Consider the following 22002-nt stretch of genomic DNA (forward strand, 5'->3'; position numbering starts at 1 on the left):
GATCAGGATCCTGCCAGGTGTGTATGTGGGTTTCACAGTTTATCAGGATCCTGCCAGATGTGAATGGAGCTTTCACAGTGCATCAGGATCCTGCCAGATGTGCATGGGGTTTTCACAGTGCATCAGGATCCTTCCAGATGTGTAAGGGGGTTACACAGTGTATCAGGATCCTGCCAGGTGTGCATGAGCGTTTCAAATTGTATCTGGATCCTGCCAGGTGTGTATGGGGTTTCACAGTGTATCAGGATCCTCCCAGGTGTGTTTGGTGTTTTCACAGTGTATCAGGATCCTGCCAAATGTGAAGGGGGTTTCACAGTATAACAGGATCCTGCCCGGTGTGTATGGGGTTTTCACAGTGGATCAGGATCCTGCCAGGTGTGTTTGGGTTTTCACAGTGTATCAGGATCCTGCCAGGTGTGTATGGGGGTTTCACAGTGTATCAGGATCCTACCAGGTGTGTTTGGGTTTTCACAGTGGATCAGGATCCTGCCAGGTGTGTATGGGGGTTTCACAGTGTATCAGGATCCTACCAGGTGTGTTTGGGTTTTCACAGTGGATCAGGATCCTGCCAGGTGTATATGGGGTTTCACAGTGTATCTGGATCCTGCCAGATGTGAATGGGGTTTCACTGCGTATCAGGATCCTGCCAGATGTGAATGGGGTTTCACAGTGGATCAGGATTCTGCCAGGTGTGTACAGGGTTTTCACAGTGTATCAGGATCCGGCCAAATGTGTATGGAGATTTCACAGTGGATCAGGATCCTGCTAGATGTGAATGAGATTTTCACAGTGCATCAGGATCCTGCCAGGTGTGTATGGGGTTTCACAGTGTATCAGGATCCTCCCAGGTGTGTTTGGTGTTTTCACAGTGTATCAGGATCCTGCCAAATGTGAAGGGGGTTTCACAGCATAACAGGATCCTGCCAGGTGTGTATGGGGTTTTCACAGTGGATCAGGATCCTGCCAGGTGTGTTTGGGTTTTCACAGTGTATCAGGATCCTGCCAGGTGTGTATGGGGGTTTCACAGTGTATCAGGATCCTACCAGGTGTGTTTGGGTTTTCACAGTGGATCAGGATCCTGCCAGGTGTGTATGGGGGTTTCACAGTGTATCAGGATCCTACCAGGTGTGTTTGGGTTTTCACAGTGGATCAGGATCCTGCCAGGTGTATATGGGGTTTCACAGTGTATCTGGATCCTGCCAGATGTGAATGGGGTTTCACTGCGTATCAGGATCCTGCCAGATGTGAATGGGGTTTCACAGTGGATCAGGATTCTGCCAGGTGTGTACAGGGTTTTCACATTGTATCAGGATCCGGCCAAATGTGTATGGAGATTTCACAGTGGATCAGGATCCTGCTAGATGTGAATGAGATTTTCACAGTGCATCAGGATCCTGCCAGATGTGCATGGGGTTTTCACAGTGCATCAGGATCCTTCTAGATGTGTCTGGGTGTTTCACAGTGTATCAGGATCCTGCCAGGTGTGTATGGGGTTTCACAGTGTATCAGGATCCTGCCAGATGTGTTTCGGGTTTTCACAGTCTATCAGGTCCTTGCAGGTGTGTATGGTGGTTTCACAGTGGATCAGGATCCTGCCAGGTGTGTATGGGGTTTCACAGTGTATCAGGATCCTGCCAGATGTGTTTGGGGTTTTCACAGTGTATCAGGATCCTTCCAGGTGTGCATGAAGGTTTCACAGTGTATCAGGATCCTGCCAGGTGTGCATGGGGTTTCACAGTCTATCAGGATCCTCCCTGGTCTGTTTGGGGTTTTCACAGTGTATCAGGATCCTGCCAAATGTGACCGGGTTTTCACAGTGGATCAGGATCCTGCCAGGTGTGTAGGGGGTTTCACAGTGTATCAGGATCCTGCCAAATGTGAACGGGATTTCACAGTGCATCAGGATCCTGCCAGGTGTGCATGGGGTTTTCACAGTGTTTCAGGATCCTGCCAAATGTGAAGGGGGTTTCACAGTATAACATAATCCTGCCAGGTGTGTATGGCGTTTTCACAGTGGCTCAGGATCCTGCCAAGTGTGTATGGGGGTTTCACAGTGGATCAGGATCCTGTCAGATGTGAATGGGGTTTCACTGCGTATCAGGATCCTGGATATGTGAATGGGGTTTCACAGTGGATCAGGATTCTGCCAGGTGTGTACAGGGTTTTCACAGTGTATCAGGATCCGGCCAAATGTGTATGGAGATTTCACAGTGGATCAGGATCCTGCTAGATGTGAATGAGATTTTCACAGTGCATCAGGATCCTGCCAGATGTGCATGGGGTTTTCACAGTGCATCAGGATCCTTCTGGATGTGTCTGGGTGTTTCACAGTGTATCAGGATCCTGCCAGGTGTGTATGGGGTTTCACAGTGTATCAGGATCCTGCCAGATGTGTTTGGGGTTTTCACAGTCTATCAGGCCCTTGCAGGTGTGTATGGTGGTTTCACAGTGGATCAGGATCCTGCCAGGTGTGTATGGGGTTTCACAGTGTATCAGGGTCCTGCCAGATGTGTTTGGGGTTTTCACAGTGTATCAGGATCCTTCCAGGTGTGTATGAAGGTTTCACAGTGTATCAGGATCCTGCCAGGTGTGTATGGGATTTCACAGTCTATCAGGATCCTCTCAGGTGTGTTTGGGGTTTTCACAGTGTATCAGGATCCAGCCAAATGTGACCGGGTTTTCACAGTGGATCAGGATCCTGCCAGGTGTGTAGGGGGTTTCACAGTGTATCAGGATCCTGCCAAATGTAAACGGGGTTTCACAGTGCATCAGGATCCTGCCAGGTGTGCATGGGGTTTTCACAGTGTTTCAGGATCCTGCCAAATGTGAAGGGGGTTTCACAGTATAACATAATCCTGCCAGGTGTGTATGGGGTTTTCACAGTGGCTCAGGATCCTGCCAAGTGTGTATGGGGGTTTCACAGTGTATCAGGATCCTATCAGGTGTGTATGGGGTTTTCACAGTGGATCAGGATCCTGCCAGTCGTGCATGGGGTTTCACAGTGTATCAGGATCCTGCCAAATGTGAAGGGGGTTTCACAGTATCACAGGAATCTGCCAGGTGTGTATGGGGGATTTCACAGTGTATCAGGATCCTTCCAGGTGTGCTTGGGGGTTTTCACAGTGCATCCGGATTCTTCCAGGTGTGTATGGGGTTTTCACAGTGGATCAGGATCCTGCCAGGTGTGTATGTGGGTTTCACAGTTTATCAGGATCCTGCCAGATGTGAATGGAGCTTTCACAGTGCATCAGGATCCTGCCAGATGTGCATGGGGTTTTCACAGTGCATCAGGATCCTTCCGGATGTGTAAGGGGGTTACACAGTGTATCAGGATCCTGCCATGTGTGCATGAGCGTTTCAAATTGTATCAGGATCCTGCCAGGTGTGTATGGGTTTTTCACAGTGTATCAGGATCTGCCAGGTGTTTCGGGTTTTCACAGTCTATCAGGTCCTTCCAAGTGTGTATGGTGGTTTCACAGTGGATCAGGATCCTGCCAGGTGTGGATGGGGTTTCACAGTGTATCAGGATCCTGCCAGAAGTGTTTGGGGATTTCACAGTGTATCTGGATCCTGCCAGGTGTGTGTGGGGTTTCACAGTGTATCAGGATCCTCCCAGGTGTGTTTGGGGTTTTCACAGTGTATCAGGATCCTGCCAAATGTGAAGGGGGTTTCACAGTATAACAGGATCCTGCCAGGTGTGTATGGGGTTTTCACAGTGGATCAGGATCCTGCCAGGTGTGTATGGGGGTTTCACAGTGTATCAGGATCCTACCAGGTGTGTATGTGGGTTTCACAGTTTATCAGGATCCTGCCTGGTGTGTATGTGGTTTTCACAGTTTATCAGGATCATGCCTGGTGTGTATGGGGTTTCACAGTGGATCAGGATCCTGCCAGGTGTGCATGTGGGTTTCACAGTTTATCAGGATCCTGCCAGATGTGAATGGGGTTTCACAGAGGATCAGGATCCTGCCAGGTGTGTACGGGGTTTTCACAGAGTATCAGGATCTTGCCAGATGTGTATGGAATATTCACAGTGGATCAGGATCCTGCCAGGTGTGTATGGGGTTTTCACAGATTATCAGGATCCTGCCAGGTGTGTATGTGGGTTTCACAGTTTATCAGGATCCTGCCAGATGTGAATGGAGCTTTCACAGTGCATCAGGATCCTGCCAGATGTGCATGGGGTTTTCACAGTGCATCAGGATCCTTCCAGATGTGTAAGGGGGTTACACAGTGTATCAGGATCCTGCCAGGTGTGCATGAGCGTTTCAAATTGTATCAGGATCCTGCCAGGTGTGTATGGGTTTTTCACAGTGTATCAGGATCTGCCAGGTTTTTCGGGATTTCACAGTCTATCAGGTCCTTCCAAGTGTGTATGGTGGTTTCACAGTGGATCAGGATCCTGCCAGGTGTGTATGGGGTTTCACAGTGTATCAGGATCCTGCCAGATGTGAATGGAGCTTTCACAGTGCATCAGGATCCTGCCAGATGTGCATGGGGTTTTCACAGTGCATCAGGATCCTTCCGGATGTGTAAGGGGGTTACACAGTGTATCAGGATCCTGCCATGTGTGCATGAGCGTTTCAAATTGTATCAGGATCCTGCCAGGTGTGTATGGGTTTTTCACAGTGTATCAGGATCTGCCAGGTGTTTCGGGTTTTCACAGTCTATCAGGTCCTTCCAAGTGTGTATGGTGGTTTCACAGTGGATCAGGATCCTGCCAGGTGTGGATGGGGTTTCACAGTGTATCAGGATCCTGCCAGAAGTGTTTGGGGATTTCACAGTGTATCTGGATCCTGCCAGGTGTGTGTGGGGTTTCACAGTGTATCAGGATCCTCCCAGGTGTGTTTGGGGTTTTCACAGTGTATCAGGATCCTGCCAAATGTGAAGGGGGTTTCACAGTATAACAGGATCCTGCCAGGTGTGTATGGGGTTTTCACAGTGGATCAGGATCCTGCCAGGTGTGTATGGGGGTTTCACAGTGTATCAGGATCCTACCAGGTGTGTATGTGGGTTTCACAGTTTATCAGGATCCTGCCTGGTGTGTATGTGGTTTTCACAGTTTATCAGGATCATGCCTGGTGTGTATGGGGTTTCACAGTGGATCAGGATCCTGCCAGGTGTGCATGTGGGTTTCACAGTTTATCAGGATCCTGCCAGATGTGAATGGGGTTTCACAGAGGATCAGGATCCTGCCAGGTGTGTACGGGGTTTTCACAGAGTATCAGGATCTTGCCAGATGTGTATGGAATATTCACAGTGGATCAGGATCCTGCCAGGTGTGTATGGGGTTTTCACAGATTATCAGGATCCTGCCAGGTGTGTATGTGGGTTTCACAGTTTATCAGGATCCTGCCAGATGTGAATGGAGCTTTCACAGTGCATCAGGATCCTGCCAGATGTGCATGGGGTTTTCACAGTGCATCAGGATCCTTCCAGATGTGTAAGGGGGTTACACAGTGTATCAGGATCCTGCCAGGTGTGCATGAGCGTTTCAAATTGTATCAGGATCCTGCCAGGTGTGTATGGGTTTTTCACAGTGTATCAGGATCTGCCAGGTTTTTCGGGATTTCACAGTCTATCAGGTCCTTCCAAGTGTGTATGGTGGTTTCACAGTGGATCAGGATCCTGCCAGGTGTGTATGGGGTTTCACAGTGTATCAGGATCCTGCCAGATGTGTTTGGGGATTTCACAGTGTATCAGGATCCTTCCAGGTGTGTATGAAGGTTTCACAGTGTATCTGGATCCTGCCAGGTGTGTATGGGGTTTCACAGTGTATCAGGATCCTCCCAGGTGTGTTTGGGGTTTTCACAGTGTATCAGGATCCTGCCAAATGTGAAGGGGGTTTCACAGTATAACAGGATCCTGCCAGGTGTGTATGGGGTTTTCACAGTGGATCAGGATCCTGCCAGGTGTGTATGGGGGTTTCACAGTGCATCAGGGTCCGACCAGGTCTGTTTGGGTTTTCACAGTGTATCAGGATCCTGCCAGGTGTGTATGGGGTTTCACAGTGTATCAGGATCCTGCCAAATGTGAAGGGAGTTTCACATTATAACAGGATCCTGCCAGGTGTGTATGGGGTTTTCACAGTGGATCAGGATCCTGCCAGGTGTATATGGGGTTTCACAGTGTACCTGGATCCTGCCAGATGTGAATGGGGTTTCACTGCGTATCAGGATCCTGCCAGATGTGAATGGGGTTTCACAGTGGATCAGGATTCTGCCAGGTGTGTACAGGGTTTTCACAGTGTATCAGGATCCGGCCAAATGTGTATGGAGATTTCACAGTGGATCAGGATCCTGCTAGATGTGAATGAGATTTTCACAGTGCATCAGGATCCTGCCAGATGTGCATGGGGTTTTCACAGTGCATCAGGATCCTTCTAGATGTGTCTGGGTGTTTCACAGTGTATCAGGATCCTGCCAGGTGTGTATGGGGTTTCACAGTGTATCAGGATCCTGCCAGATGTGTTTCGGGTTTTCACAGTCTATCAGGTCCTTGCAGGTGTGTATGGTGGTTTCACAGTGGATCAGGATCCTGCCAGGTGTGTATGGGGTTTCACAGTGTATCAGGATCCTGCCAGATGTGTTTGGGGTTTTCACAGTGTATCAGGATCCTTCCAGGTGTGTATGAAGGTTTCACAGTGTATTAGGATCCTGCCAGGTGTGTATGGGGTTTCACAGTCTGTCAGGATCCTCCCAGGTGTGTTTGGGGTTTTCACAGTGTATCAGGATCCTGCCAAATGTGACCGGGTTTTCACAGTGGATCAGGATCCTGCCAGGTGTGTAGGGGGTTTCACAGTGTATCAGGATCCTGCCAAATGTGAACGGGGTTTCACAGTGCATCAGGATCCTGCCAGGTGTGCATGGGGTTTTCACAGTGTTTCAGGATCCTGTCAAATGTGAAGGGGGTTTCACAGTATAACATAATCCTGCCAGGTGTGTATGGGGTTTTCACAGTGGCTCAGGATCCTGCCAAGTGTGTATGGGGGTTTCACAGTGTATCAGGATCCTATCAGGTGTGTATGGGGTTTTCACAGTGGATCAGGATCCTGCCAGGTGTGCATGGGGTTTCACAGTGTATCAGGATCCTGCCAAATGTGAAGGGGGTTTCACAGTATAACAGGATCCTGCCAGGTGTGTATGGGGGCTTTCACAGTGTATCAGGATCCTTCCAGGTGTGCTTGGGGGTTTTCACAGTGCATCCGGATTCTTCCAGGTGTGTATGGGGTTTTCACAGTGGATCAGGATCCTGCCAGGTGTGTATGTGGGTTTCACAGTTTATCAGGATCCTGCCAGATGTGAATGGAGCTTTCACAGTGCATCAGGATCCTGCCAGATGTGCATGGGGTTTTCACAGTGCATCAGGATCCTTCCAGATGTGTAAGGGGGTTACACAGTGTATCAGGATCCTGCCAGGTGTGTATGGGGTTTCACAGTCTATCAGGATCCTCCCAGGTGTGTTTGGGGTTTTCACAGTGTATCAGGATCCTGCCAAATGTGACCGGGTTTTCACAGTGGATCAGGATCCTGCCAGGTGTGTAGGGGGTTTCACAGTGTATCAGGATCCTGCCAAATGTGAACGGGGTTTCACAGTGCATCAGGATCCTGCCAGGTGTGCATGGGGTTTTCACAGTGTTTCAGGATCCTGTCAAATGTGAAGGGGGTTTCACAGTATAACATAATCCTGCCAGGTGTGTATGGGGTTTTCACAGTGGCTCAGGATCCTGCCAAGTGTGTATGGGGGTTTCACAGTGTATCAGGATCCTATCAGGTGTGTATGGGGTTTTCACAGTGGATCAGGATCCTGCCAGGTGTGCATGGGGTTTCACAGTGTATCAGGATCCTGCCAAATGTGAAGGGGGTTTCACAGTATAACAGGATCCTGCCAGGTGTGTATGGGGGCTTTCACAGTGTATCAGGATCCTTCCAGGTGTGCTTGGGGGTTTTCACAGTGCATCCGGATTCTTCCAGGTGTGTATGGGGTTTTCACAGTGGATCAGGATCCTGCCAGGTGTGTATGTGGGTTTCACAGTTTATCAGGATCCTGCCAGATGTGAATGGAGCTTTCACAGTGCATCAGGATCCTGCCAGATGTGCATGGGGTTTTCACAGTGCATCAGGATCCTTCCAGATGTGTAAGGGGGTTACACAGTGTATCAGGATCCTGCCAGGTGTGTATGGGGTTTCACAGTCTATCAGGATCCTCCCAGGTGTGTTTGGGGTTTTCACAGTGTATCAGGATCCTGCCAAATGTGACCGGGTTTTCACAGTGGATCAGGATCCTGCCAGGTGTGTAGGGGGTTTCACAGTGTATCAGGATCCTGCCAAATGTGAACGGGGTTTCACAGTGCATCAGGATCCTGCCAGGTGTGCATGGGGTTTTCACAGTGTTTCAGGATCCTGTCAAATGTGAAGGGGGTTTCACAGTATAACATAATCCTGCCAGGTGTGTATGGGGTTTTCACAGTGGCTCAGGATCCTGCCAAGTGTGTATGGGGGTTTCACAGTGTATCAGGATCCTATCAGGTGTGTATGGGGTTTTCACAGTGGATCAGGATCCTGCCAGGTGTGCATGGGGTTTCACAGTGTATCAGGATCCTGCCAAATGTGAAGGGGGTTTCACAGTATAACAGGATCCTGCCAGGTGTGTATGGGGGCTTTCACAGTGTATCAGGATCCTTCCAGGTGTGCTTGGGGGTTTTCACAGTGCATCCGGATTCTTCCAGGTGTGTATGGGGTTTTCACAGTGGATCAGGATCCTGCCAGGTGTGTATGTGTGTTTCACAGTTTATCAGGATCCTGCCAGATGTGAATGGAGCTTTCACAGTGCATCAGGATCCTACCAGATGTGCATGGGGTTTTCACAGTGCATCACGATCCTTCCAGAAGTGTAAGGGGATACACAGTGTATCAGGATCCTGCCAGGTGTGCATGAGCGTTTCAAATTGTATCAGGATCCTGCCAGGTGTGTATGGGTTTTTCACAGTGTATCAGGATCTGCCAGGTGTTTCGGGTTTTCACAGTCTATCAGGTCCTTCCAAGTGTGTATGGTGGTTTCACAGTGGATCAGGATCCTGCCAGGTGTGTATGGGGTTTCACAGTGAATCAGGATCCTGCCAGATGTGTTTGGGGATTTCACAGTGTATCAGGATCCTTCCAGGTGTGTATGAAGGTTTCACAGTGTATCTGGATCCTGCCAGGTGTGTATGGTGTTTTCACAGGGGATCAGGATCCTGCCAGGTGTGTATGGGGGTTTCACAGTGCATCAGGATCCTACCAGGTGTGTTTGGGTTTTCACAGTGGATCAGGATCCTGCCAGGTGTGTATGGGGTTTCACAGTGTATCAGGATCCTGCCAAATGTGAAGGGGGTTTCACATTATAACAGGATCCTGCCAGGTGTGTATGGGGTTTTCACAGTGGATCAGGATCCTGCCAGGTGTATATGGGGTTTCACAGTGTATCTGGATCCTGTCAGATGTGAATGGGGTTTCACTGCGTATCAGGATCCTGCCAGATGTGAATGGGGTTTCACAGTGGATCAGGATTCTGCCAGGTGTGTACAGGGTTTTCACAGTGTATCAGGATCCGGCCAAATGTGTATGGAGATTTCACAGTGGATCAGGATCCTGCTAGATGTGAATGAGATTTTCACAGTGCATCAGGATCCTGCCAGATGTGCATGGGGTTTTCACAGTGCATCAGGATCCTTCTAGATGTGTCTGGGTGTTTCACAGTGTATCAGGATCCTGCCAGGTGTGTATGGGGTTTCACAGTGTATCAGGATCCTGCCAAATGTGAAGGGAGTTTCACATTATAACAGGATCCTGCCAGGTGTGTTTGGGGTTTTCACAGTGGATCAGGATCCTGCCAGGTGTATATGGGGTTTCACAGTGTATCTGGATCCTGCCAGATGTGAATGGGGTTTCACTGCGTATCAGGATCCTGCCAGATGTGAATGGGGTTTCACAGTGGATCAGGATTCTGCCAGGTGTGTACAGGGTTTTCACAGTGTATCAGGATCCGGCCAAATGTGTATGGAGATTTCACAGTGGATCAGGATCCTGGTAGATGTGAATGAGATTTTCACAGTGCATCAGGATCCTGCCAGATGTGCATGGGGTTTTCACAGTGCATCAGGATCCTTCTAGATGTGTCTGGGTGTTTCACAGTGTATCAGGATCCTGCCAGGTGTGTATGGGGTTTCACAGTGTATCAGGATCCTGCCAGATGTGTTTCGGGTTTTCACAGTCTATATGGTCCTTGCAGGTGTGTATGGTGGTTTCACAGTGGATCAGGATCCTGCCAGGTGTGTATGGGGTTTCACAGTGTATCAGGATCATGCCAGATGTGTTTGGGGTTTTCACAGTGTATCAGGATCCTTCCAGGTGTGTATGAAGGTTTCACAGTGTATTAGGATCCTGCCAGGTGTGTATGGGGTTTCACAGTCTATCAGGATCCTCCCAGGTGTGTTTGGGGTTTTCACAGTGTATCAGGATCCTGCCAAATGTGACCGGGTTTTCACAGTGGATCAGGATCCTGCCAGGTGTGTAGGGGGTTTCACAGTGTATCAGGATCCTGCCAAATGTGAACGGGGTTTCACAGTGCATCAGGATCCTGCCAGGTGTGTAGGGGGTTTCACAGTGTATCAGGATCCTGCCAAATGTGACCGGGTTTTCACAGTGGATCAGGATCCAGCCAGGTGTGTAGGGGGTTTCACAGTGTATCAGGATCCTGCCAAATGTGAACGGGGTTGCACAGTGCATCAGGATCCTGCCAGGTGTGCATGGGGTTTTCACAGTGTTTCAGGATCCTGCCAAATGTGAAGGGGGTTTTACAGTATAACATAATCCTGCCAGGTGTGTATGGGGTTTTCACAGTGGCTCAAGATCCTGCCAAGTGTGTATGGGGGTTTCACAGTGGATCAGGATCCTGCCAGGTGTATATGGGGTTTCACAGTGGATCAGGATCCTGCCAGATGTGAATGGGGTTTCACTGCGTATCAGGATCCTGCCAGATGTGAATGGGGTTTCACAGTGGATCAGGATTCTGCCAGGTGTGTACAGGGTTTTCACAGTGTATCAGGATCCGGCCAAATGTGTATGGAGATTTCACAGTGGATCAGGATCCTGCTAGATGTGAATGAGATTTTCACAGTGCATCAGGATCCTGCCAGATGTGCATGGGGTTTTCACAGTGCATCAGGATCCTTCTAGATGTGTCTGGGTGTTTCACAGTGTATCAGGATCCTGCCAGGTGTGTATGGGGTTTCACAGTGTATCAGGATCCTGCCAGATGTGTTTTGGGTTTTCACAGTCTATCAGGTCCTTGCAGGTGTGCATGGTGGTTTCACAGTGGATCAGGATCCTGCCAGGTGTGTATGGGGTTTCACAGTGTATCAGGATCCTGCCAGATGTGTTTGGGGTTTTCACAGTGTATCAGGATCCTTCCAGGTGTGTATGAAGGTTTCACAGTGTATCAGGATCCTGCCAGGTGTGTATGGGGTTTCACAGTCTATCAGGATCCTCCCAGGTGTGTTTGGGGTTTTCACAGTGTATCAGGATCCTGCCAAATGTGACCGGGTTTTCACAGTGGATCAGGATCCTGCCAGGTGTGTAGGGGGTTTCACAGTGTATCAGGATCCTGCCAAATGTGAACGGGGTTTCACAGTGCATCAGGATCCTGCCAGGTGTGCATGGGGTTTTCACAGTGTTTCAGGATCCTGCCAAATGTGAAAGGGGTTTCACAGTATAACATAATCCTGCCAGGTGTGTATGGGGTTTTCACAGTGGCTCAGGATCCTGCCAAGTGTGTATGGGGGTTTCACAGTGTATCAGGATCCTATCAGGTGTGAATGGGGTTTTCACAGTGGATCAGGATCCTGCCAGTTGTGCATGGGGTTTCACAGTGTATCAGGATCCTGCCAAATGTGAAGGGGGTTTCACAGTATAACAGGATCCTGCCAGGTGTGTATGGGGGTTTTCACAGTGTATCAGGATCCTTCCAGGTGTGCTTGGGGGTTTTCACAGTGCATCCGGATTCTTCCAGGTGTGTATGGGGTTTTCACAGTGGATCAGGATCCTGCCAGGTGTGTATGTGGGTTTCACAGTTTATCAGGATCCTGCCAGATGTGAATGGAGCTTTCACAGTGCATCAGCATCCTGCCAGATGTGCATGGGGTTTTCACAGTGCATCAGGATCCTTCCAGATGTGTAAGGGGGATACACAGTGTATCAGGATCCTGCCAGGTGTGCATGAGCGTTTCAAATTGTATCAGGATCCTGCCAGGTGTGTATGGGTTTTTCACAGTGTATCAGGATCTGCCAGGTGTTTCGGGTTTTCACAGTCTATCAGGTCCTTCCAAGTGTGTATGGTGGTTTCACAGGGGATCAGGATCCTGCCAGGTGTGTATGGGGTTTCACAGTGTATCAGGATCCTGCCAGATGTGTTTGGGGATTTCACAGTGTATCAGGATCCTTCCAGGTGTGTATGAAGGTTTCACAGTGTATCTGGATCCTGCCAGGTGTGTATGGGGTTTCACAGTGTATCAGGATCCTCCCAGGTGTGTTTGGGTTTTTCACAGTGTATCAGGATCCTGCCAAAAGTGAAGGGGGTTTCACAGTATAACAGGATCCTGCCAGGTGTGTCACAGTGGATCAGGATCCTGCCAGGTGTGTATGGGGTTTTCACAGTGTATCAGGATCCTGCCAGATGTGTATGTGGGTTTCACAGTTTATCAGGATCCTGCCTGGTGTGTATGTGGTTTTCACAGTTTATCAGGATCATGCCTGGTGTGTATGGGGTTTCACAGTGGATCAGGATCCTGCCAGGTGTGCATGTGGGTTTCACAGTTTATCAGGATCCTGCCAGATGTGAATGGGGTTTCACAGAGGATCAGGATCCTGCCAGATGTGCATGGTGTTTTCACAGTGCATCAGGATCCTTCCAGATGTGTAAGGGGGATACGCAGTGTATCAGGATCCTGCCAGGTGTGCATGAGCGTTTCAAATTGTATCAGGCTCCTGCCAGGTGTGTATGGGTTTTTCACAGTGTATCAGGATCTGCCAGGTGTTTCGGGTTTTCACAGTCTATCAGGTCCTTCCAAGTGTGTATGGTGGTTTCACAGTGGATCAGGATCCTGCCAGGTGTGTATGGGGTTTCACAGTGTATCAGGATCCTGTCAGATGTGTTTGGGGATTTCACAGTGTATCAGGAACCTTCCAGGTGTGTATGAAGGTTTCACAGTGTATCTGGATCCTGCCAGGTGTGTATGGGGTTTCACAGTGTATCAGGATCCTCCCAGGTGTGTTTGGGGTTTTCACAGTGTATCAGGATCCTGCCAAATGTGAAGGGGGTTTCACAGTATAACAGGATCCTGCCAGGTGTGTATGGGGTTTTCACAGTGGATCAGGATCCTGCCAGGTGTGTATGGGGGTTTCACAGTGTATCAGGATCCTACCAGGTGTGTTTGGGTTTTCACAGTGGATCAGGATCCTGCCAGGTGTGTATGGGGTTTTGACAGTGTATCAGGATCCTGCCAGATGTGTATGTGGGTTTCACAGTTTATCAGGATCCTGCCTGGTGTGTATGTGGTTTTCACAGTTTATCAGGATCATGCCTGGTGTGTATGGGGTTTCACAGTGGATCAGGATCCTGCCAGGTGTGCATGTGGGTTTCACAGTTTATCAGGATCCTGCCAGATGTGAATGGGGTTTCACAGAGGATCAGGATCCTGCCAGGTGTGTACGGCGTTTTCACAGAGTATCAGGATCTTGTCAGATGTGTATGGAATTTTCACAGTGGATCAGGATCCTGCCAGGTGTGTATGGGGTTTTCACAGATTATCAGGATCCTGCCAGGTGTGTATGTGGGTTTCACAGTTTATCAGGATCCTGCCAGATGTGAATGGAGCTTTCACAGTGCATCAGGATCCTGCCAGATGTGCATGGGGTTTTCACAGTGCATCAGGATCCTTCCAGATGTGTAAGGGGGTTACACAGTGTATCAGGATCCTGCCAGGTGTGCATGAGCGTTTCAAATTGTATCAGGATCCTGCCAGTTGTGTATGGGTTTTTCACAGTGTATCAGGATCTGCCAGGTTTTTCGGGTTTTCACAGTCTATCAGGTCCTTCCAAGTGTGTATGGTGGTTTCACAGTGGATCAGGATCCTGCCAGGTGTGTATGGGGTTTCACAGTGTATCAGGATCCTGCCAGATGTGTTTGGGGATTTCACAGTGTATCAGGATCCTTCCAGGTGTGTATGAAGGTTTCACAGTGTATCTGGATCCTGCCAGGTGTGTATGGGGTTTCACAGTGTATCAGGATCCTCCCAGGTGTGTTTGGGGTTTTCACAGTGTATCAGGATCCTGCCAAATGTGAAGGGGGTTTCACAGTATAACAGGATCCTGCCAGGTGTGTATGGGGTTTTCACAGTGGATCAGGATCCTGCCAGGTGTGTATGGGGGTTTCACAGTGTATCAGGATCCTACCAGGTGTGTTTGGGTTTTCACAGTGGATCAGGATCCTGCCAGGTGTGTATGGGGTTTCACAGTGTCTCAGGATCCTGCCAAATGTGAAGGGGGTTTCACATTATAACAGGATCCTGCCAGGTGTGTATGGGGTTTTCACAGTCAATCAGGATCCTGCCAGGTGTATATGGGGTTTCACAGTGTTTCTGGATCCTGCCAGATGTGAATGGGGTTTCACTGCGTATCAGGATCCTGCCAGGTGTGAATGGGGTTTCACAGTGGATCAGGATTCTGCCAGGTGTGTACAGGGTTTTCACAGTGTATCAGGATCCGGCCAAATGTGTATGGAGATTTCACGGTGGATCAGGATCCTGCTAGATGTGAATGAGATTTTCACAGTGCATCAGGATCCTGCCAGATGTGCATGGGGTTTTCACAGTGCATCAGTATCCTTCTAGATGTGTCTGGGTGTTTCACAGTGTATCAGGATCCTGCCAGATGTGTTTCGGGTTTTCACAGTCTATCAGGTCCTTGCAGGTGTGTATGGTGGGTTCACAGTGGATCAGGATCCTGCCAGGTGTGTATGGGGTTTCACAGTGTATCAGGATCCTGCCAGATGTGTTTGGGGTTTTCACAGTGTATCAGGATCCTTCCAGGTGTGTATGAAGGTTTCACAGTGTATCAGGATCCTGCCAGGTGTGCATGGGGTTTCACAGTCTATCAGGATCCTCCCAGGTGTGTTTGGGGTTTTCACAGTGTATCAGGATCCTGCCAAATGTGACCGGGTTTTCACAGTGGATCAGGATCCTGCCAGGTGTGTAGGGGGTTTCACAGTGTATCAGGATCCTGCCAAATGTGAACGGGGTTTCACAGTGCATCAGGATCCTGCCAGGTGTGTAGGGGGTTTCACAGTGTATCAGGATCCTGCCAAATGTGACCGGGTTTTCACAGTGGATCAGGATCCAGCCAGGTGTGTAGGGGGTTTCACAGTGTATCAGGATCCTGCCAAATGTGAACGGTGTTTCACAGTGCATCAGGATCCTGCCAGGTGTGCATGGGGTTTTCACAGTGTTTCAGGATCCTGCCAAATGTGAAGGGGGTTTCACAGTATAACATAATCCTGCCAGGTGTGCATGGGGTTTTCACAGTGGCTCAGGATCCTGCCAAGTGTGTATGGGGGTTTCACAGTGTATCAGGATCCTATCAGGTGTGCTTGGGGGTTTTCACAGTGGATCAGAATCCTGCCAGGTGTGCATGGGGTTTCACAGTGTATCAGGATCCTGCCAAATGTGAAGGGGGTTTCACAGTATAACAGGATCCTGCCAGGTGTGTATGGGGTTTTCACAGTGGATCAAGATCCTGCCAGGTGTGTATGGGGGTTTCACAGTGTATCAGGATCCTACCAGGTGTGTTTGGGTTTTCACAGTGGATCAGGATCCTGCCAGGTGTGTATGGGGTTTCACAGTGTATCAGGATCCTGCCAAATGTGAAGGGGGTTTCACATTATAACAGGATCCTGCCAGGTGTGTATGGGGTTTTCACAGTCAATCAGGATCCTGCCAGGTGTATATGGGGTTTCACAGTGTATCTGGATCCTGCCAGATGTGAATGGGGTTTCACTGCGTATCAGGATCCTGCCAGGTGTGAATGGGGTTTCACAGTGGATCAGGATTCTGCCAGGTGTGTACAGGGTTTTCACAGTGTATCAGGATCCGGCCAAATGTGTATGGAGAGTTCACGGTGGATCAGGATCCTGCTAGATGTGAATGAGATTTTCACAGTGCATCAGGATCCTGCCAGATGTGCATGGGGTTTTCACAGTGCATCAGGATCCTTCTAGATGTGTCTGGGTGTTTCACAGTGTATCAGGATCCTGCCAGATGTGTTTCGGGTTTTCACAGTCTATCAGGTCCTTGCAGGTGTGTATGGTGGTTTCACAGTGGATCAGGATCCTGCCAGGTGTGTATGGGGTTTCACAGTGTATCAGGATCCTGCCAGATGTGTTTGGGGTTTTCACAGTGTATCAGGATCCTTCCAGGTGTGTATGAAGGTTTCACAGTGTATCAGGATCCTGCCAGGTGTGCATGGGGTTTCACAGTCTATCAGGATCCTCCCAGGTGTGTTTGGGGTTTTCACAGTGTATCAGGATCCTGCCAAATGTGACCGGGTTTTCACAGTGGATCAGGATCCTGCCAGGTTTGTAGGGGGTTTCACAGTGTATCAGGATCCAGCCAAATGTGAACGGGGTTTCAAAGTGCATCAGGATCCTGCCAGGTGTGTAGGGGGTTTCACAGTGTATCAGGATCCTGCCAAATGTGACCGGGTTTTCACAGTGGATCAGGATCCAGCCAGGTGTGTAGGGGGTTTCACAGTGTATCAGGATCCTGCCAAATGTGAACGGGGTTTCACAGTGCATCAGGATCCTGCCAGGTGTGCATGGGGTTTTCACAGTGTTTCAGGATCCTGCCAAATGTGAAGGGGGTTTCACAGTATAACATAATCCTGCCAGGTGTGCATGGGGTTTTCACAGTGGCTCAGGATCCTGCCAAGTTTGTATGGGGGTTTCACAGTGTATCAGGATCCTATCAGGTGTGCTTGGGGTTTTCACAGTGGATCAGAATCCTGCCAGGTGTGCATGGGGTTTCACAGTGTATCAGGATCCTGCCAAATGTGAAGGGGGTTTCACAGTATAACAGGATCCTGCCAGGTGTGTATGGGGGTTTTCACAGTGTATCAGGATCCTTCCAGGTGTGCTTGGGGGTTTTCACAGTGCATCCGGATTCTTCCAGGTGTGTATGGGGTTTTCACAGTGGATCAGGATCCTGCCAGGTGTGTATGTGGGTTTCACAGTTTATCAGGATCCTGCCAGATGTGAATGGAGCTTTCACAGTGCATCAGGATCCTGCCAGATGTGCATGGGGTTTTCACAGTGCATCAGGATCCTTCCAGATGTGTAAGGGGGTTGCACAGTGTATCAGGATCCTGCCAGGTTTGCATGAGCGTTTCAAATTGTATCAGGATCCTGCCAGGTGTGTATGGGTTTTTCAGTGTATCAGGATCTGCCAGGTGTTTCGGGTTTTCACAGTCTATCAGGTCCTTCCAAGTGTGTATGGTGGTTTCACAGTGGATCAGGATCCTGCCAGGTGTGTATGGGGTTTCACAGTGTATCAGGATCCTGCCAGATGTGTTTGGGGAATTCACAGTGTATCTGGATCCTGCCAGGTGTGTATGAAGGTTTCACAGTGTATCAGGATCCTCCCAGGTGTGTTTGGTGTTTTCACAGTGTATCAGGATCCTGCCAAATGTGAAGGGGGTTTCACAGTATAACAGGATCCTGCCAGGTGTGTATGGGGTTTTCACAGTGGATCAGGATCCTGCCAGGTGTGTTTGGGTTTTCACAGTGTATCAGGATCCTGCCAGGTGTGTATGGGGGTTTCACAGTGTATCAGGATCCTACCAGGTGTGTTTGGGTTTTCACAGTGGATCAGGATCCTGCCAGGTGTGTATGGGGGTTTCAGAGTGTATCAGGATCCTACCAGGTGTGTTTGGGTTTTCACAGTGGATCAGGATCCTGCCAGGTGTATATGGGGTTTCACAGTGTATCTGGATCCTGCCAGATGTGAATGGGGTTTCACTTCGTATCAGGATCCTGCCAGATGTGAATGGGGTTTCACAGTGGATCAGGATTCTGCCAGGTGTGTACAGGGTTTTCACAGTGTATCAGGATCCGGCCAAATGTGTATGGAGATTTCACAGTGGATCAGGATCCTGCTAGATGTGAATGAGATTTTCACAGTGCATCAGGATCCTGACAGATGTGCATGGGGTTTTCACAGTGCATCAGGATCCTTCTAGATGTGTCTGGGTGTTTCACATTGTATCAGGATCCTGCCAGGTGTGTATGGGGTTTCACAGTGTATCAGGATCCTGCCAGATGTGTTTCGGGTTTTCACAGTCTATCAGGTCCTTGCAGGTGTGTATGGTGGTTTCACAGTGGATCAGGATCCTGCCAGGTGTGTATGGGGTTTCACAGTGTATCAGGATCCTGCCAGATGTGTTTGGGGTTTTCACAGTGTATCAGGATCCTTCCAGGTGTGTATGAAGGTTTCACAGTGTATCAGGATCCTGCCAGGTGTGCATGGGGTTTCACAGTCTATCAGGATCCTCCCTGGTCTGTTTGGGGTTTTCACAGTGTATCAGGATCCTGCCAAATGTGACCGGGTTTTCACAGTGGATCAGGATCCTGCCAGGTGTGTAGGGGGTTTCACAGTGTATCAGGATCCTGCCAAATGTGAACGGGATTTCACAGTGCATCAGGATCCTGCCAGGAGTGCATGGGGTTTTCACAGTGTTTCAGGATCCTGTCAAATGTGAAGGGGGTTTCACAGTATAACATAATCCTGCCAGGTGTGTATGGGGTTTTCACAGTGGCTCAGGATCCTGCCAAGTGTGTATGGGGGTTTCACAGTGGATCAGGATCCTGCCAGATGTGAATGGGGTTTCACTGCGTATCAGGATCCTGGATATGTGAATGGGGTTTCACAGTGGATCAGGATTCTGCCAGGTGTCTACAGGGTTTTCTCAGTGTATCAGGATCCGGCCAAATGTGTATGGAGATTTCACAGTGGATCAGGATCCTGCTAGATGTGAATGAGATTTTCACAGTGTATCAGGATCCTGCCAGATGTGTTTCGGGTTTTCACAGTCTATCAGGTCCTTGCAGGTGTGTATGGTGGTTTCACAGTGGATCAGGATCCTGCCAGGTGTGTATGGGGTTTCACAGTGTATCAGGATCCTGCCAGATGTGTTTGGGGTTTTCACAGTGTATCAGGATCCTGCCAGGTGTGTATGGGGTTTCACAGTCTATCAGGATCCTCTCAGGTGTGTTTGGGGTTTTCACAGTGTATCAGGATCCTGCCAAATGTGACCGGGTTTTCACAGTGGATCAGGATCCTGCCAGGTGTGTAGGGGGTTTCACAGTGTATCAGGATCCTGCCAAATGTAAACGGGGTTTCACAGTGCATCAGGATCCTGCCAGGTGTGCATGGGGTTTTCACAGTGTTTCAGGATCCTGCCAAATGTGAAGGGGGTTTCACAGTATAACATAATCCTGCCAGGTGTGTATGGGGTTTTCACAGTGGCTCAGGATCCTGCCAAGTGTGTATGGGGGTTTCACAGTGTATCAGGATCCTATCAGGTGTGAATGGGGTTTTCACAGTGGATCAGGATCCTGCCAGGTGTGCATGGGGTTTCACAGTGTATCAGGATCCTGCCAAATGTGAAGGGGGTTTCACAGTATAACAGGATCCTGCCAGGTGTGTATGGGGGTTTTCACAGTGTATCAGGATCCTTCCAGGTGTGCTTGGGGGTTTTCACAGTGCATCCGGATTCTTCCAGGTGTGTATGGGGTTTTCACAGTGGATCAGGATCCTGCCAGGTGTGTATGTGGGTTTCACAGTTTATCAGGATCCTGCCAGATGTGAATGGAGCTTTCACAGTGCATCAGGATCCTGCCAGATGTGCATGGGGTTTTCACAGTGCATCAGGATCCTTCCAGATGAGTAAGGGGGTTACACAGTGTATCAGGATCCTGCCAGGTGTGCATGAGCGTTTCAAATTGTATCAGGATCCTGCCAGGTGTGTATGGGTTTTTCACAGTGTATCAGGATCTGCCAGGTGTTTCGGGTTTTCACAGTCTATCAGGTCCTTCCAAGTGTGTATGGTGGTTTCACAGTGGATCAGGATCCTGCCAGGTGTGTATGGGGTTTCACAGTGTATCAGGATCCTGCCAGATGTGTTTGGGGATTTCACAGTGTATCTGGATCCTGCCAGGTGTGTGGGGGGTTTCACAGTGTATCAGGATCCTCCCAGGTGTGTTTGGGGTTTTCACAGTGTATCAGGATCCTGCCAAATGTGAAGGGGGTTTCACAGTATAACAGGATCCTGCCAGGTGTGTATGGGTTTTTCACAGTGGATCAGGATCCAGCCAGGTGTGTATGGGGTTTTGACAGTGTATCAGGATCCTGCCAGATGTGTATGCGGGTTTCACAGTTTATCAGGATCCTGCCTGGTGTGTATGTGGTTTTCACAGTTTATCAGGATCATGCCTGGTGTGTATGGGGTTTCACAGTGGATCAGGATCCTGCCAGGTGTGCATGTGGTTTTCACAGTTTATCAGGATCCTGCCAGATGTGAATGGGGTTTCACAGAGGATCAGGATCCTGCCAGGTGTGTACGGGGTTTTCACAGAGTATCAGGATCTTGCCAGATGTGTATGGAATATTCACAGTGGATCAGGATCCTGCCAGGTGTGTATGGGGTTTTCACAGATTATCAGGATCCTGCCAGGTGTGTATGTGGGTTTCACAGTTTATCAGGATCCTGCCAGATGTGAATGGAGCTTTCACAGTGCATCAGGATCCTGCCAGATGTGCATGGGGTTTTCACAGTGCATCAGGATCCTTCCAGATGTGTAAGGGGGTTACACAGTGTATCAGGATCCTGCCAGGTGTGCATGAGCGTTTCAAATTGTATCAGGATCCTGCCAGGTGTGTATGGGTTTTTCACAGTGTATCAGGATCTGCCAGGTTTTTCGGGATTTCACAGTCTATCAGGTCCTTCCAAGTGTGTATGGTGGTTTCACAGGGGATCAGGATCCTGCCAGGTGTGTATGCGGTTTCACAGTGTATCAGGATCCTGCCAGATGTGTTTGGGGATTTCACAGTGTATCAGGATCCTTCCAGGTGTGTATGAAGGTTTCACAGTGTATCTGGATCCTGCCAGGTGTGTATGGGGTTTCACAGTGTATCAGGATCCTTCCAGATGTGTAAGGGGGTTACACAGTGTATCAGGATCCTGCCAGTAGTGCATGAGCGTTTCAAATTGTATCAGGATCCTGCCAGGTGTGTATGGGTTTTTCAGTGTATCAGGATCTGCCAGGTGTTTCGGGTTTTCACACTCTATCAGGTCCTTCCAAGTGTGTATGGTGGTTTCACAGTGGATCAGGATCCTGCCAGGTGTGTATGGGGTTTCACAGTGTATCAGGATCCTGCCAGATGTGTTTGGGGAATTCACAGTGTATCAGGATCCTTCCAGGTGTGTATGAAGGTTTCACAGTGTATCTGGATCCTGCCAGGTGTGTATGGGGTTTCACAGTGTATCAGGATCCTGCCAAATGAGAAGGGGGTTTCACAGTATAACAGGATCCTGCCAGGTGTGTATGGGGTTTTCACAGTGGATCAGGATCCTGCCAGGTGTGTTTGGGTTTTCACAGTGTATCAGGATCCTGCCAGGTGTGTATGGGGGTTTCACAGTGTATCAGGATCCTACCAGGTGTGTTTGGGTTTTCACAGTGGATCAGGATCCTGCCAGGTGTGTATGGGGGTTTCAGAGTGTATCAGGATCCTACCAGGTGTGTTTGGGTTTTCACAGTGGATCAGGATCCTGCCAGGTGTATATGGGGTTTCACAGTGTATCTGGATCCTGCCAGATGTGAATGGGGTTTCACTGCGTATCAGGATCCTGCCAGATGTGA

The sequence above is a fragment of the Heterodontus francisci genome, unplaced genomic scaffold, assembly GCF_036365525.1.
Source record: "Heterodontus francisci isolate sHetFra1 unplaced genomic scaffold, sHetFra1.hap1 HAP1_SCAFFOLD_66, whole genome shotgun sequence".
Taxonomy (NCBI): Eukaryota; Metazoa; Chordata; class Chondrichthyes; order Heterodontiformes; family Heterodontidae; genus Heterodontus; species Heterodontus francisci.